This window comes from Ambystoma mexicanum, chromosome 5p (genome assembly GCF_040938575.1).
Source record: "Ambystoma mexicanum isolate Mex_15411 chromosome 5p, UKY_AmexF1_1, whole genome shotgun sequence".
In the NCBI taxonomy this organism is placed as follows: Eukaryota; Metazoa; Chordata; class Amphibia; order Caudata; family Ambystomatidae; genus Ambystoma; species Ambystoma mexicanum.
In genome coordinates this window covers 768,275,749-768,288,519 of record NC_090930.1, presented here as the reverse complement: position 1 = coordinate 768,288,519, position 12,771 = coordinate 768,275,749, and positions in this window count along the sequence as shown.

Here is a 12,771-nt window from a genome sequence, read left to right as displayed (position 1 = left end):
CCAGGATTTGGAGAATTTCTGCCCTCCTGGGGGAAGTTAGGAGGGAAGTTCCCCGGGTCAGGTGCTTGGCTGGATCCCCCCCTTGGGCTGGAAGAGTCCACACATAACCCAGGATTGGTCGGTTTCCCTTGTAGCGGGGACTTACATAGTCAGGGGAGCGGGGGACCCCATTTGTGGGACTACCTCCTCGACTCCCTGTCTGTGACTGGCCCGAGGGCCTTCTGGGCTGTGAATTATTTGGTGCAGGCAGGTTTTTAGGCCCCCCCATCTCCAAATCTAAAACGGGGGCAACCTTTACCTCTGCCAACTTGGCAGCAGCAGGGGTGCTGTTGGTTTTGGGGTTTTTCGGCGCGTTATTTTTATTTTCGATAGGCTTCTGCACCTCATAGATCCTGGTAGCCTGTTCAATGACCCAGTCTAAAGATCTTTTCTCATGAAAATCTCTCACGAGCTGGGTCATTATATATTTAGGGAGAGCATGGAAAAATGTATTGACAAACTCTTTGCTGTCTGTGCGCACCCTTCTGGCGGTCTGCGCAAAAGCACGTTTTAATTCTTGCACAAACTCTTGTGGGGCCTGATCCTCCCCACATTGCAAATTGTAGGCTGCCTTGCGAGCCTCTTGAGGATTTCTGTGAACAGAAAAATGTTTCAAGATGGCCGCCTTATAGGTGGACCATCTTAAATGATTTTGGTCCTCCAGCCCCGCAAATAAACTGGAGTATTCTGGGGAGAATGTCCATTTGACGTACTGGATGCAGCTACTGCTGTCCTTCAAATGGAAAGTCTCCATCATTTGCTCATAGAGCTCCAGTGTTCCCAAACGGAATACTTGGCGTTCTTATGATAAGGCGTGATGAACACTCCTTATTGCCTTTATTTGCTTCAATGGGTCCTTAAGCAAGGCCCTTTTTGCCTTATTGGCCTTTTTGGTTCGGGGAACCCTGGTCCATTCATCCACTGACTCAGAGGCACTGCTCCCAGAGGTTCCTGTCTGATCTTCCAGGTTTTTCCGGATTCTGCGAGCCTGGGAATGGCTGGCTGAATGTGGGGACCTGGTCTCCTGTGTCCTGCGCCGTTCAGAGGAGTCTTCAGATTCCTCCTTGCTGCCAGGATTTGATGGGTATCCCCCCCACTGACCTAACTGGGCAGAGGTTTTTAGGATGCCCTTAATGGGCCTACTCTCCTGGGGTTCCCCACTAAATTGCACTGTGCTTGGGTGCCCATACCCGGATGCCCGCCCCTCCATTCCTGGGAGGTACTGGCCTATGAGCCCCATACTTCTGGTTGGATAGTAATCTGCCAACCCCGTGGCCCTGGGCTCATGTGGGCGAGGGGACATGGGGGTGGCAGAGTCCAGGGACTGAGCGATATGAAGGCCTCTGGTACTAGGGCTCCTGAGGTTATGCTCAGGAGTTTATCTTTCCCAGCGAACCTGGTCTCTATCCGCCCCTGCTCCCTGTTGCAATGCAAGAGCCTGCGCTTTCAGTTCCTCAGTTAAGGCCTTACTAGACTCTATCAGTCTCCCCTGCATCGCTACCTGTTGCTGGAGCCTATCATTGTGCTGACAGAGAGCCTCATTCTCTCTCTGTGCCTCCTGATTGGTCCGGGAGCACTGGGCCATTCTTTGCTGCAGGAGGCTTACCTCCTGAGCTGTGTCCCTATTGGCCTGCTCCTTTCTTGCCAGAGCATCCTCCACCCTCCTGGTGTGCTCTAACAAGTTCTGGTGTTCTTTTTGGAGGTCACCCAGTCCCTGGAGGGCCAGGTGATTTTCTTCCATTTTCCTTTTTAAGTGGCAGACTTCCTGGCCTAAGGTATCCCTTTCCTGACCAAGAGCCTGCATTTGTGACGCCAGGTCGTCCCTCTGCCTTTGAAAGGCACCAGCTTTCTGGCGTTCTTCATCAAACTCTGCCTGGGTATCCAGGTCTTTTAGAATCAATGTATTGCTCTCCTCCTTCTCCCTATCTAGGTGGCTTTGCAGGGTGACTACCTGCTCGGCACATGCCTTATTGAAGTCTAACTGTTGCTCCAGCTTTTTCTGGCTCTGCAGTAGGGAGTCCAAACCTTCTTGGTACTCCTTCTGCAAGGCCAGAAATCTGGTATCCTGGTCCGCCTTTTCCTGTTGCAGCACATCCATATCCTCCTTTATTTTAGTGATGTACCGTCTGCTGTCATTTTCTGACTCCTGGCTCCTGAGCAGCCTCTGCTCAGAAGAGTCCAGATCAGATTGGGCCTTCTGTAATGCCAGCAGTTGCCTACTCGCCAGATCTTGGCCTTCAGCACATTTGTCCTTCATGGCTCCCATATGTAAATATAAATATGCCGCTACCCTGGCAATCTTGTTGTGCTCATCCTTGGCCTTAGGGGCCATGTATAGTTCACTCAGGGCCACATGTAATGGACCCTGATCTCTCCATATGTCTGACCCTGTTTCAGTGACCTGTTGCGCGATGGCCTGCAACCAGACCGTTTGGTCCTGGTGAGTCCACTCACCTCTCACAAATAGCTTATGTAAGAGGTGCTCCCTCGCTATTTTCATGTCTACCAAGGTCGTCATTCTAGAGATTGATCTCTGTCCTGACTTACAGAAATTAGTATTTTATTTTTGCAAAATAGACCTTTTCCTTAGAGTGTCCCTTTGAAGAGTGCTTTACAGCGTAAAACAGCGTGGTGATCCGACCGGATGTATGTATCCCGTCAGTTAGCACACTGTATTAAGCTGCGCAAGTGATAGATCTAACTCAGACGTCCGGCTCGAGCCCCCACTTTGTAAGAGGATTCAATTCAACACTACAGCTAAGTCAAAGCCTAGTCTGGGATACTGAATGGAAACCCTTATTGATATATCTTTATGTCCAGTTCATGAGTTCTGGATGACAACCCCTATATAACACCCCTCTCTTGGAATCCCCCTGACCCCACTGAGCCAAGAAGTAGTTCTGTTTAAAAGGTTTATTTGAGAATTTAAACAATATATATATATCACACTTATAATAAATTAATATCTGATAGTACACTTAATCTGAGCAGTAATCAATAATGGATAGTCTGGCACTAGCACACTTCTTTATAATCAATGATGAGTGGGTATAGGATGGATAACATAGCAACAATACTTTTATGGTTTCAAATAGATGCAATGTGGAATGAAAATGCAGTACAGAAAATAACTTGATAGGATTTCAGCAAAAGACAATGTAATCACTTTCTTGGACAATTCACCCCCCCCCCTTTATGCAATGTAAGGAGATGAAGAGGAGAGCACTCAGTTCTTAGGAATGCAATCAAATAGAATTCAGTTCAATTCCCCCCCCCAGCAGCTTATACAACAGATAGGAGTTTTGAAACACAGGCAAAAGCAGCTATCTTTTTACAAGTAAAGAAATCGGGCCAAATTGCAAATCACGGCAAAATTCGCGAGGGCGTGAATCGTGATAACGGCAAAAGTATAAGGAGCCCAAACGGTTCCAGAGATACGGATAATTAAATAACGGTAGTTTTTCGGATTTAGAGTAAACTCAAATTGACAGGTGACAGCTTTGCAGCTGCAGAATTGACAAATGACAGTGGTGCAGCTTTACAAATGACAGGTGACAGTTAGGAGGCAGTTCTGGTTAGATTAAAATAGTTTGGATTAGATTATTTTAACCAAGAGATTGGTTCTGCACAGTTCTGCTAGGTACTCACAATATATTTTTGAAATAGGCCTCGCCACGGATCTGTTCAGGTTTTGGACTGGACTCCGGTTCTGGTCTCGGCACTTCACAGTGGTCTGGGTCAGCTCTCTGGTTCTGCTCACAGCGGTCTGGGTCACTCTGGATCTCTGGCCTCTGGTTCTGGATACTGCTCTGCTTTCTCTGGGTACAGCACTGCTTCTGGATCTTTCTGACGCAGGGTTTCAGGCCAGAATCAACAGCTGAGCCCGGCTGTGAATAGTCTGCAAATGATTTTTGGGCCTGCTGACAAATACTTTTGCTTGCAGTGGGCCTTCTTGGTTCAAAGTTCTGTAGTCTCCGTTTAGCTTGAAAGTCTAAGTGTAGGATCTCTGGATGTGAAGTCGTCGGTCAGCATGCTCCGCAGCAAATGGAATTGAATGTCTCTACCTGTCCCAGCAGTCTCTTTTTATGTGTTTTGAAAGTGGGTGTGTGCCTGGGCCTAGCTAAGCCTGCCCCTCTCTACTTGTCATTGGCCCAATTCTCCCCTCTCCCATGATTGGGGGAAGGAAATGTGAGTCAGAGTGATGCTGTAGGTTTTATGGGTCAGAGGATCCTCCCCTGGTCAGTTTGCCCACAAATCTATATTTGATTCAAATACATATAGCACAGATACACAGTTGTTTAAAATTACATGCACCCATCACATATCACATGAGGTATACTCTGTTCAAACTCTGCTCTTCCTGGGGGCTTGCATTCAGAAATGGCAACATTTTGCACTTTTTAACTGGTTTTGCAATATCGGACATTTACCCAAATTTACACACATGTGCGCAAGGAGTGTGGACATTAATTGATGAAGTGTCAGATTTTTAACATGCAGACATTTGGAGTGAAACCCTATTTTCCGCTAGCAACCCCCCAGATCATACCACCAGGTCCTAGAGTTATACATCTTTCTTAAAATCATATTCTGGCCAACAGGGGTGTGTCTTCCCAGGTCACATGGTGGAGAAACCAGTCTATCCACTTTCTTTAAGGTCAGCCTGTCCTCAGAGGGGCTACCCCTCCCCGTTTCTGCCAAGAGGAAGCCACTTTTACGACGCCCCCAATATAACTTCTGCCGGAGTCAATGAAGGGCTTTGTTCAAAAGGAAGCCATTTACGATCCCCCCAATAAACCATCTGCCTGGGCCCCGGACAGGCCTTTGTTCAACTCCCTGTAGCTGCTCCACCCCTAATCTAATCAGAGAGGTGACAACTCCTTTTGGCAAGGGGAAGAGTGGCTGAGCAGGTTTTAACTCCTGTGGGGGTAGATGTCAGGCAGAATTCAGTTTCATTAAGCCAAGTTTCAGCTAAATGTCACTTTTTGTCCCCCAGTTTAAGTCTATTACGATTTTTACATACACATTAAATAATTACTTCCTTCAAGTCATTTCAGAGTATAGTTTTACATTGTATCCACCTCTTAGCAAGTCTTTCCTTGGTCTGGTTTTGTTTCATTTGTTCAGTTTTACACAAAAGTCTGGTGGTTTTAAAACGCTGGCTTTCTGATAGTGGTGAGTATTGGTAATGCAACCATTTTTGGGATTTAAGAAAATGAATTCCCCACAGTTCTAGGTTGCTTTTGGCAATCAACATTGCCATTCCCAATGGTTTCAGGCTACTGTGTGGGTAGCCCAATGGTGGTTTTAGGCAGTGCCCTCCTGTGCTCACAACATAGGCAAAAATGGGTGGCAGCCTATTCTTCATGCATTTCCCTGTGCATTTTCTGGGAAGTTCTGGCCATCATGATGTTTTCCATGCCAGTACTGCAAAGTTTTCCTATTCTGGTGTACATGTGGGCTTTTTGGCCATCTTGGATTTTCTAAGCCCACAGCACCAAATGTTGCAGCATGATAGCTCAAACGTGGGTCAGGACACCCAACAGAATAATGCAGTGAAAACATATAAAACATTGCACTTGTCAAACTAATGAAACATAGGGGGTCATTACGAGTGCGGCGGTAAGGGATTAACGGCACCGGTAAGGATGACGGTGCCGTTAACACCTTACTGCCGCATTACAAGGTTCCCTTGCTGGACCCACTCAGAATGTCTGGTCAGACCAGACGTCCTTAGCGGGTCCTGCAAGGGGACCAGGGAGCTAATAACGGGCCCGTTATTAACAGGCCCGTTATTAGCTCCCTCCCTATTCCCATTGAGCCCTATGGGGGCTCAAATGGGAATGGGGAAGGGTATTTTGAATGGGGACTTACCGGGTCCTCCAAGGTTGGAATGACCCGGTAAATCCCCATTCAAAGAACCCGGACATGACTTTGGAGGCAGCCATGGCGCTAATATCACCATGGCTACCTCCAAACTCGTAATGACCTCCTAATAATCTTTGTCAGTTGAGGGGTGATGAAGATGGGATGGGATATGGAGCTGAAAAGCCCAAAAAACGGTGGCTTTGCAACTCTGATGTCCGTGAATAATCCAGATTCAGATGTTCAGGGACATCTATGCCTATTTCTGCATTACAGGGTTGGTGAAAAGCAGTTTCTGGATGACTTATAACTTTGGAGCCACTCAATGAAACTGCATGAAATTGTGGAAGTTCATTCTAGACCTGACTGAATAGTTCTGCAAAGTGTGGTGCTGTTTCGTCAAGAGGCAACACATTAGAGGTCGGGTCCCAAAGTATTTCAAAGATTTATAAATGTGATGTCATTTGATGGATCCGCACAGATGTTTGCTTACATATTTTAGACCTAGCTAGATATGAATATTTTTGCAAAGGTTGGTGGGATTTTATTAAGTGGGAACTGAGTTATATGATTATTGTATTTACGTACATTTTGACACTTTTGAAAAAATAAAACATGGGTGGATTTGCAACAAACTCTGATTGCAGATTTAGTAATGAAACAGGAGTTGAATGCTTTTCTAATGCAGCTTTGTGTATGTTGTTTCAAATGACACTGCTCGTGGGCACAGGTTGAAGTGCTAGATGGGATTGCAGCAAATATGCACAAGGAGGTTCAGCAAGAACTTGAAAGCAAGTATGGTTTTGCAAATATGCCCTGTGTTTTATTATTTTCAAAAGTGTAAAATGCAAGTACACAAGACAGTGATATATGTTTGGGTAATGGGCCTGACGGTCAGCAAGGAGAAATGTGTACTGTAATTTGCTTATTGGGGCATGAGGCATGGCCAAAGCGGTAGGTTTGAATGGGAATGGGAAATAATATTCTGCTTGCGGTTACAGCCTGAAGTGGTGGACTACATTACAACAAACTTGCGCGACAAGCATTAGCAAGGACCTGAAAGCATGTTTTGGGAAATATGTTTTGTGTTATATTTTCTCGAAAGTGTAAGAATGCAAGTGGAAAGACGAGTAATATGCATTTGGTGTCTGGGTAGTGGGCCTGGTTCTCGGCAAGCGCAAATGTGTACTCTGATATGCTTATTGGGGAATGTGGCATGGCCGAAGCTTATACCCGATGGATTTGGAGACTGGCCATGGTTGCAAGCCATGAGCACTGGCCATAGGTTAAATTATTTGGGTATCTACATGAAATGTGTAACTGTAACTTGTAAGCTTAAAGTATTCTTGCACACGCGCCCGGATACCTTCGGGTCTGGCATGCGCTATAAATAAATAAACAAACAAACAAACAAACATAGTGGAAACGGAGATAGGATGCAGTTTAGGTGCAGTGAATAATAGGGGTGGTTTGGTTTGACTGAGGTCATGGTGGAGCCTTATGCAGTAGGCAATTGAAAGTGGATTTTCATCCCCAGCATGCGCTGCTGATAATGACAGACATAAGTATGTGTTGCAAAAATATGTTTCTTAAAGGAAGTTTATATATATATATATATATATATATATAAATATATATATATATATAACTTATATACAGTGATGTAACACCATGAAACATTTTTACTTATAAATACCTAAATTGTTAAGGTTACGATGCATCCCTCCCTTGGGACTCCTCTCCTCCAGTAGTTAGCCAGTGGCATCCCACCTTGGCATCCAAAATGCAGATGCAAAAGATGTGTGGAAGATTGTTATGTGGCAGTTGGTGTGTGGAAGCTTAATATGGTCATAAGGTTATATGTACAGTTTAAGTGATTGGTGGATGGATGTGTGACTGTTTGAAAGCAGGCATTGAGGGAGTGTTACAAATATAAAATTAAAAAGGGTATAAAGGCTCCCCTGTGCAATGATGTGCATGTGCCATCCGGGTCTTGTAATGATCCATGGCCTGGAAAGGGGACTGTGGAGACTGTGGATAGTTATAAAGGTCCATTGATTATGATACTTATTTTTTGCAAGAGAAATGTATTTGGGACAGACAATTGTTTCTGTCCTTTTGCATTTTTCTCTAGTATACAATTGTCCATTAGCACCCTGGGTGGAGGAGCCAGCCAATCAGGTGGCAAGGAACTCGGGCCAGAAACGCCAATACAAGCTTGCATTCCAAGCCACCTGATGGCCGGCTCTCCACGCCGCCATCACCCCCCCACTAGCCGTCCTTTTTTTTCCACCCCCCTACTTACCTTATTTCAGCAGTGGTGGGTGCTGCAGCCGCATTCACTCCTTCTCTTAACCTCCCGCAGGGTGCCATGGAATGGGAAGGAGGGGCTCCTTCCCTTTCCATGGTGGCCATCTTGAAAAATGACTTCCCTCCTACAGCGGGACACTGCGCTCGTCTCTGTATAGGAAGGAAAATTCTTTTTTTTAGCACCCCGGTTTACCGCTTTGGCAATCTGGGGAGCTAATGGCCTTCATCCCACGTTGCAGGGGCTGTACCGGGGGATAGGGGTCGGAACCCTTGTTTTCCGTCCTCTCTTCATTTAGGCCAATAACTTGGGATGCCGTTATCCTGTGTTCCAGCCTCTGGAACGAGGGATGAACACACCATTATTACTTTTAGCATAACACAAAATGCTAATGCAAATGCTGTAAACTCTTATTGAGTCCATCTACTTTATTGAGAAATGTAAAGTAGATGGAGTCTATAAGATTATTTCTTTTAGTTCTGTTTTTTAATTGTGAATGGTGGCTCCTAAAGGAACCTTTTTTATTAATGTTTTGTTTTTTTGCAGGAGATGTCAGAAAGTAGGGTGGGGAGGGAAATGAGGGAAGAGGCACCAACCACTAATATGGAGGAGCCAGTGGACAGGGGAACATATTGTGCATGTGTTACATCTAAGGTAGGGGGCAGTGTTTTTCATGCTCCTTGATTACAACTTCAAAAGAACTTCAAAATTGCTCCCCCCAACAGAGTTGTATGTTGTGGTATATACAGAGTGCTGTTGCCTTCGAAAGATATGATCACTAGCCTCTTTTATAGTTTGCACGGTAGATGGTGGTATTTTGTGTCCCACAGAAGTAGGCTGTGTGGTTACAATATTGGTTGAGGAAGAAAGTCTACTAATTGCTGAGAAAGGAACAACCTTTCTGAGAGCATTGCTGTGGTTGGATTTGGTGTGGCGGTGCATCGGGGTGGTCCCGTAGGTGTACTGTCCACGTAGTCTGCGGCTGAGTACAGGGTTGCACTCTGTGCATTTCACTTTGGTAGCTTTAGCCTTTGGTGCATTCCCAACAGTGGTAAAGAACTGCCACACCTATGATTCTCTCTGGGTGCTAGAGGTGGGCAGTTCCTCTACTTCATCGTCTTGGTCCTCTTCGTTGTCTTTGGAAGTACTGCATTTTTTTTATTGTGTAGGTCCTCCAGCTGGTGGTGGTGTTGTTGACTTTTGGAGAGGAGGGATGTCAACATCTGTTGCCATTTCTAAAATCAATATCAGGTTTGCTAATATTCTTCGAAGTATGTGTTTTGTGCTAAATTGTTAATGGATCATGAGTACGAATATAGGAGCTGTGCAAGGGTAAATTTTGAGCTATAAAATTCCTAGATCAGCAGAAAATGCAAATCCAAACTGTCTGCAAAGCACAGACCTGTTCCCGAAGTGTTGATGCGTTCACAGACATGTGATCCTGCTGCGTGCATTTGCATGGTCACGTGACACTGTCCAGAAAGTTTGTGATGACGTCAGACGTTCGCAGACGTCAACGCACACAGAAATAAGTTGCAAAAAGTGTGTAGAAGTGTTCAAAATGATACTAGAAGGTGAAACTTTGTAAATTTAACAGAAATGTTGCTATATTGGGGTAAGTGTGATATTAGTAAGTTGTAGGAAATTAGCGTGCACTGGTAAAAACCCATGAAATTCACTGAAAAATAGCTGTTAAAGGACATTATGGTTAAGTTGCACTAAGAAAAACCTATGAAATTCCCTGAAAAAATGTTGTTAAAGGGACGTTATGGTTACAAGTAAAACCAAAAAAAATTCAGAAATGACATTTGTGATGTCATCTTTGATGTCCTGGGTGTTAGTCCTAGCAGTGCACGGTGGTGGTCCGAGTTATGGTTGCTTAGCTTACCATAACTGGCTAATTTCAGAGGTTTTTCGGTTTTACTTGTAACCATAACGTCCCTTTAACAAAGATTTGTTATTGAATTTCATAGGTTGTTATTAGTGCAACTTAATATACATATGTATATTCAATCAAAAAACTTTAGCTAAGAGAGAGTTAACTTGATCTGATTTATCGCAAGAAAACCCTTAAAATTCTGCAGGCATTGGATGTAATGAGCATCTTAAATCGGCATGCCCTCCCAATGATGTCTCGTAGGATGTCATTTTGTATCTCATTTTGAATACTGTCTGTGATATGATGTATGCAATCATGGGGTTGTAGCGGTGAGCACTCTTGTAAAGAAAAGAGATTTCCTTTAAGAACTTATTTTGGGACATTGATGCCGCTTTTGTTACCCCCACATAGATTGCCCTCTCAATTACTCCCTTGAACATGGGGTACAAAAACCAGTGGATCAGGGTTACTCTTCAACCATAGTGCCAGTTCTAAACAGTCTAGTACAACTCAGCTAAGTAAATCCACCATTATATAATCTACATGGCGCACTGTCTGCTTACTCCTAAATGTTCATCTTCCAGGTACTTCTCCTGAAAATCTGTCGTAACAAGCCAGAAGACCCACATTGCTTACAATAGAGTGGTGTTGAGGGAAGACCACTAACACACTCATCTGCGAATGGAGGTCTGGGTTACTTCACACCTTGTCTTCTTCATATTGGATTTCAGAAAAAATGGGAATGATGATAATGTGTTCATCCTCTGAGTTGGTCAAACCAAATACTTGAATTCCATTTTATTGTAGGGGCTTGGCCTGGTAAGATGTGCATATTAAAAATATGTAGGGCCACAGATCTCTCCCCCCCCAAAAAAGACATCAAACTGGTGATCTGAGCAAATCAATTTAGGTCATGAATATTTGAGGTAACAAATCTACAGAAACTGAAGCTCACAGCCTCCACTGGGCCTATTCATGACCCCTTAATTGTGGTGTATTGAAAAGTAACAAATCCACTTTACTGGGAAGTTTGGAGAAGCGACATGTTTTAAAACAATACATTTGGGATTTTGTAAAAAGGAATGCTAGCCAGTATCCTAAAGTTTCTGCCCAGCCCAGCTTCCACAAAAGAACTGTTAGAAGGTTTCTCTCAATTCCATTAGAGCCACCTTTTTTCCTTTAACTTTGGGTATCAGGGGTTCTGGAAGGGAAACATGTTGGGTATTGAATCCACTGATGACCCTAACTGTCAATCAAGGAAAATTTGGTCCTCATTGTGTCTTTCAGGGTTAGCCATCCCCTTGATCCCCTCACTCTATCCATCTGTCTCAGAGATACTGTTGCTAAGGCAGCTGTACTTGCCCACAATTAACATCCTGCAAGGACCATCTAAGTTCAACCATTTAATCCCAGAGTGTAGTGCTCCAAATTTAATGGTAAGTAATACTTCTACCAAATAACTGCTGGCTAAGACAATCATTGTAGCATACCATCCTGAGTGGTTATTATCAGGCCATCAATGCAAAATAAAATGGAATAGATAGTGTATAGTTGTGTTGCATATTGATCCTCTATTTTCAAAAAACACATGTTGATGTTTTGGAGCACTTTATATAGAATAGAATAGAATAGAATAGAATAGAATAGAATAGAATAGGCATCTAGAGTGTGTATATCCAAAGATCCAAGCAAAAAATGCATCTCGGTGCAGTTGGTATTTGAAGGAGATTCAATGTGTAAACAGTATCCTGATTACTTAAACAACCATAAGGCTATGCTAACCCTACTTCAACGGGTGTGTGTGTGCTTTTGATGGTATGGAATGCCAGCTATTATTAGTATCCCTTGTCAGTAAATGTACCCCTCTAATTCTTCCAGATGTCTGTCTGGGAAGATCTTATGTTAATGTTAATGTTAAAGGATATTTGTACCGGGCACTATTACCACCAGAGTGGTCCCCTGGCGCTCTGGTTGATCTGAAAAGGAAAGGGGATGGAGGGTGAGTTAGTGAGAACGAGCGGGATAAGTGCAAGAGAGCAATGATGTGCTGTTGGCAGCTTCAGTTTGGTTAACACCGTTTGCTGAGCTTGGGGGTGCTTCCGCTCGGTAGCCGCCATGTGCTGTTGTGCGAAGCTATGTGTAGTTTTTTTTGTTGCTGCGGTGTAGTGAAGTTTGTGTGGTTTTTGTGCTTTAGGGTTGTGGTTGTGTTTGGTTAGATTTTGAGAGGTATATGCAGAGGGGTGAAATTGTTAGTGGGTTGGTTATTGCCTTCGCTATCTAGAAGTGATATGTCCTAACTTTTCATGCTCTTTCTAGATATGGTGCGTCAATATCTCTGCATTTCTATCTAGATCTGGCACTGACTAATATTCACAATCATGTCTATATATATGACGCATGCCAATATTCACAATTATATCCAAATGTGGCACTGGCCCACCTTCAAAATCCTGTCTAAATTCGAAGCAAGCTAGCATTCACAATTCTATCTAGATGTGGCATTGGTAATATTCCCAATGCAGTCTAGATGTGGCAAGGGTTAATATTCGCTATTCCATCTAAATGTGGCACTGGCCGACATTCACAATCCTGTCTAGACGTGACACAGGCTACTGTTCACAATTCTATCTAAGTGTGGCACCTGCCAACTTTCACAATTCTGTCTAAGTGATGCACTTCC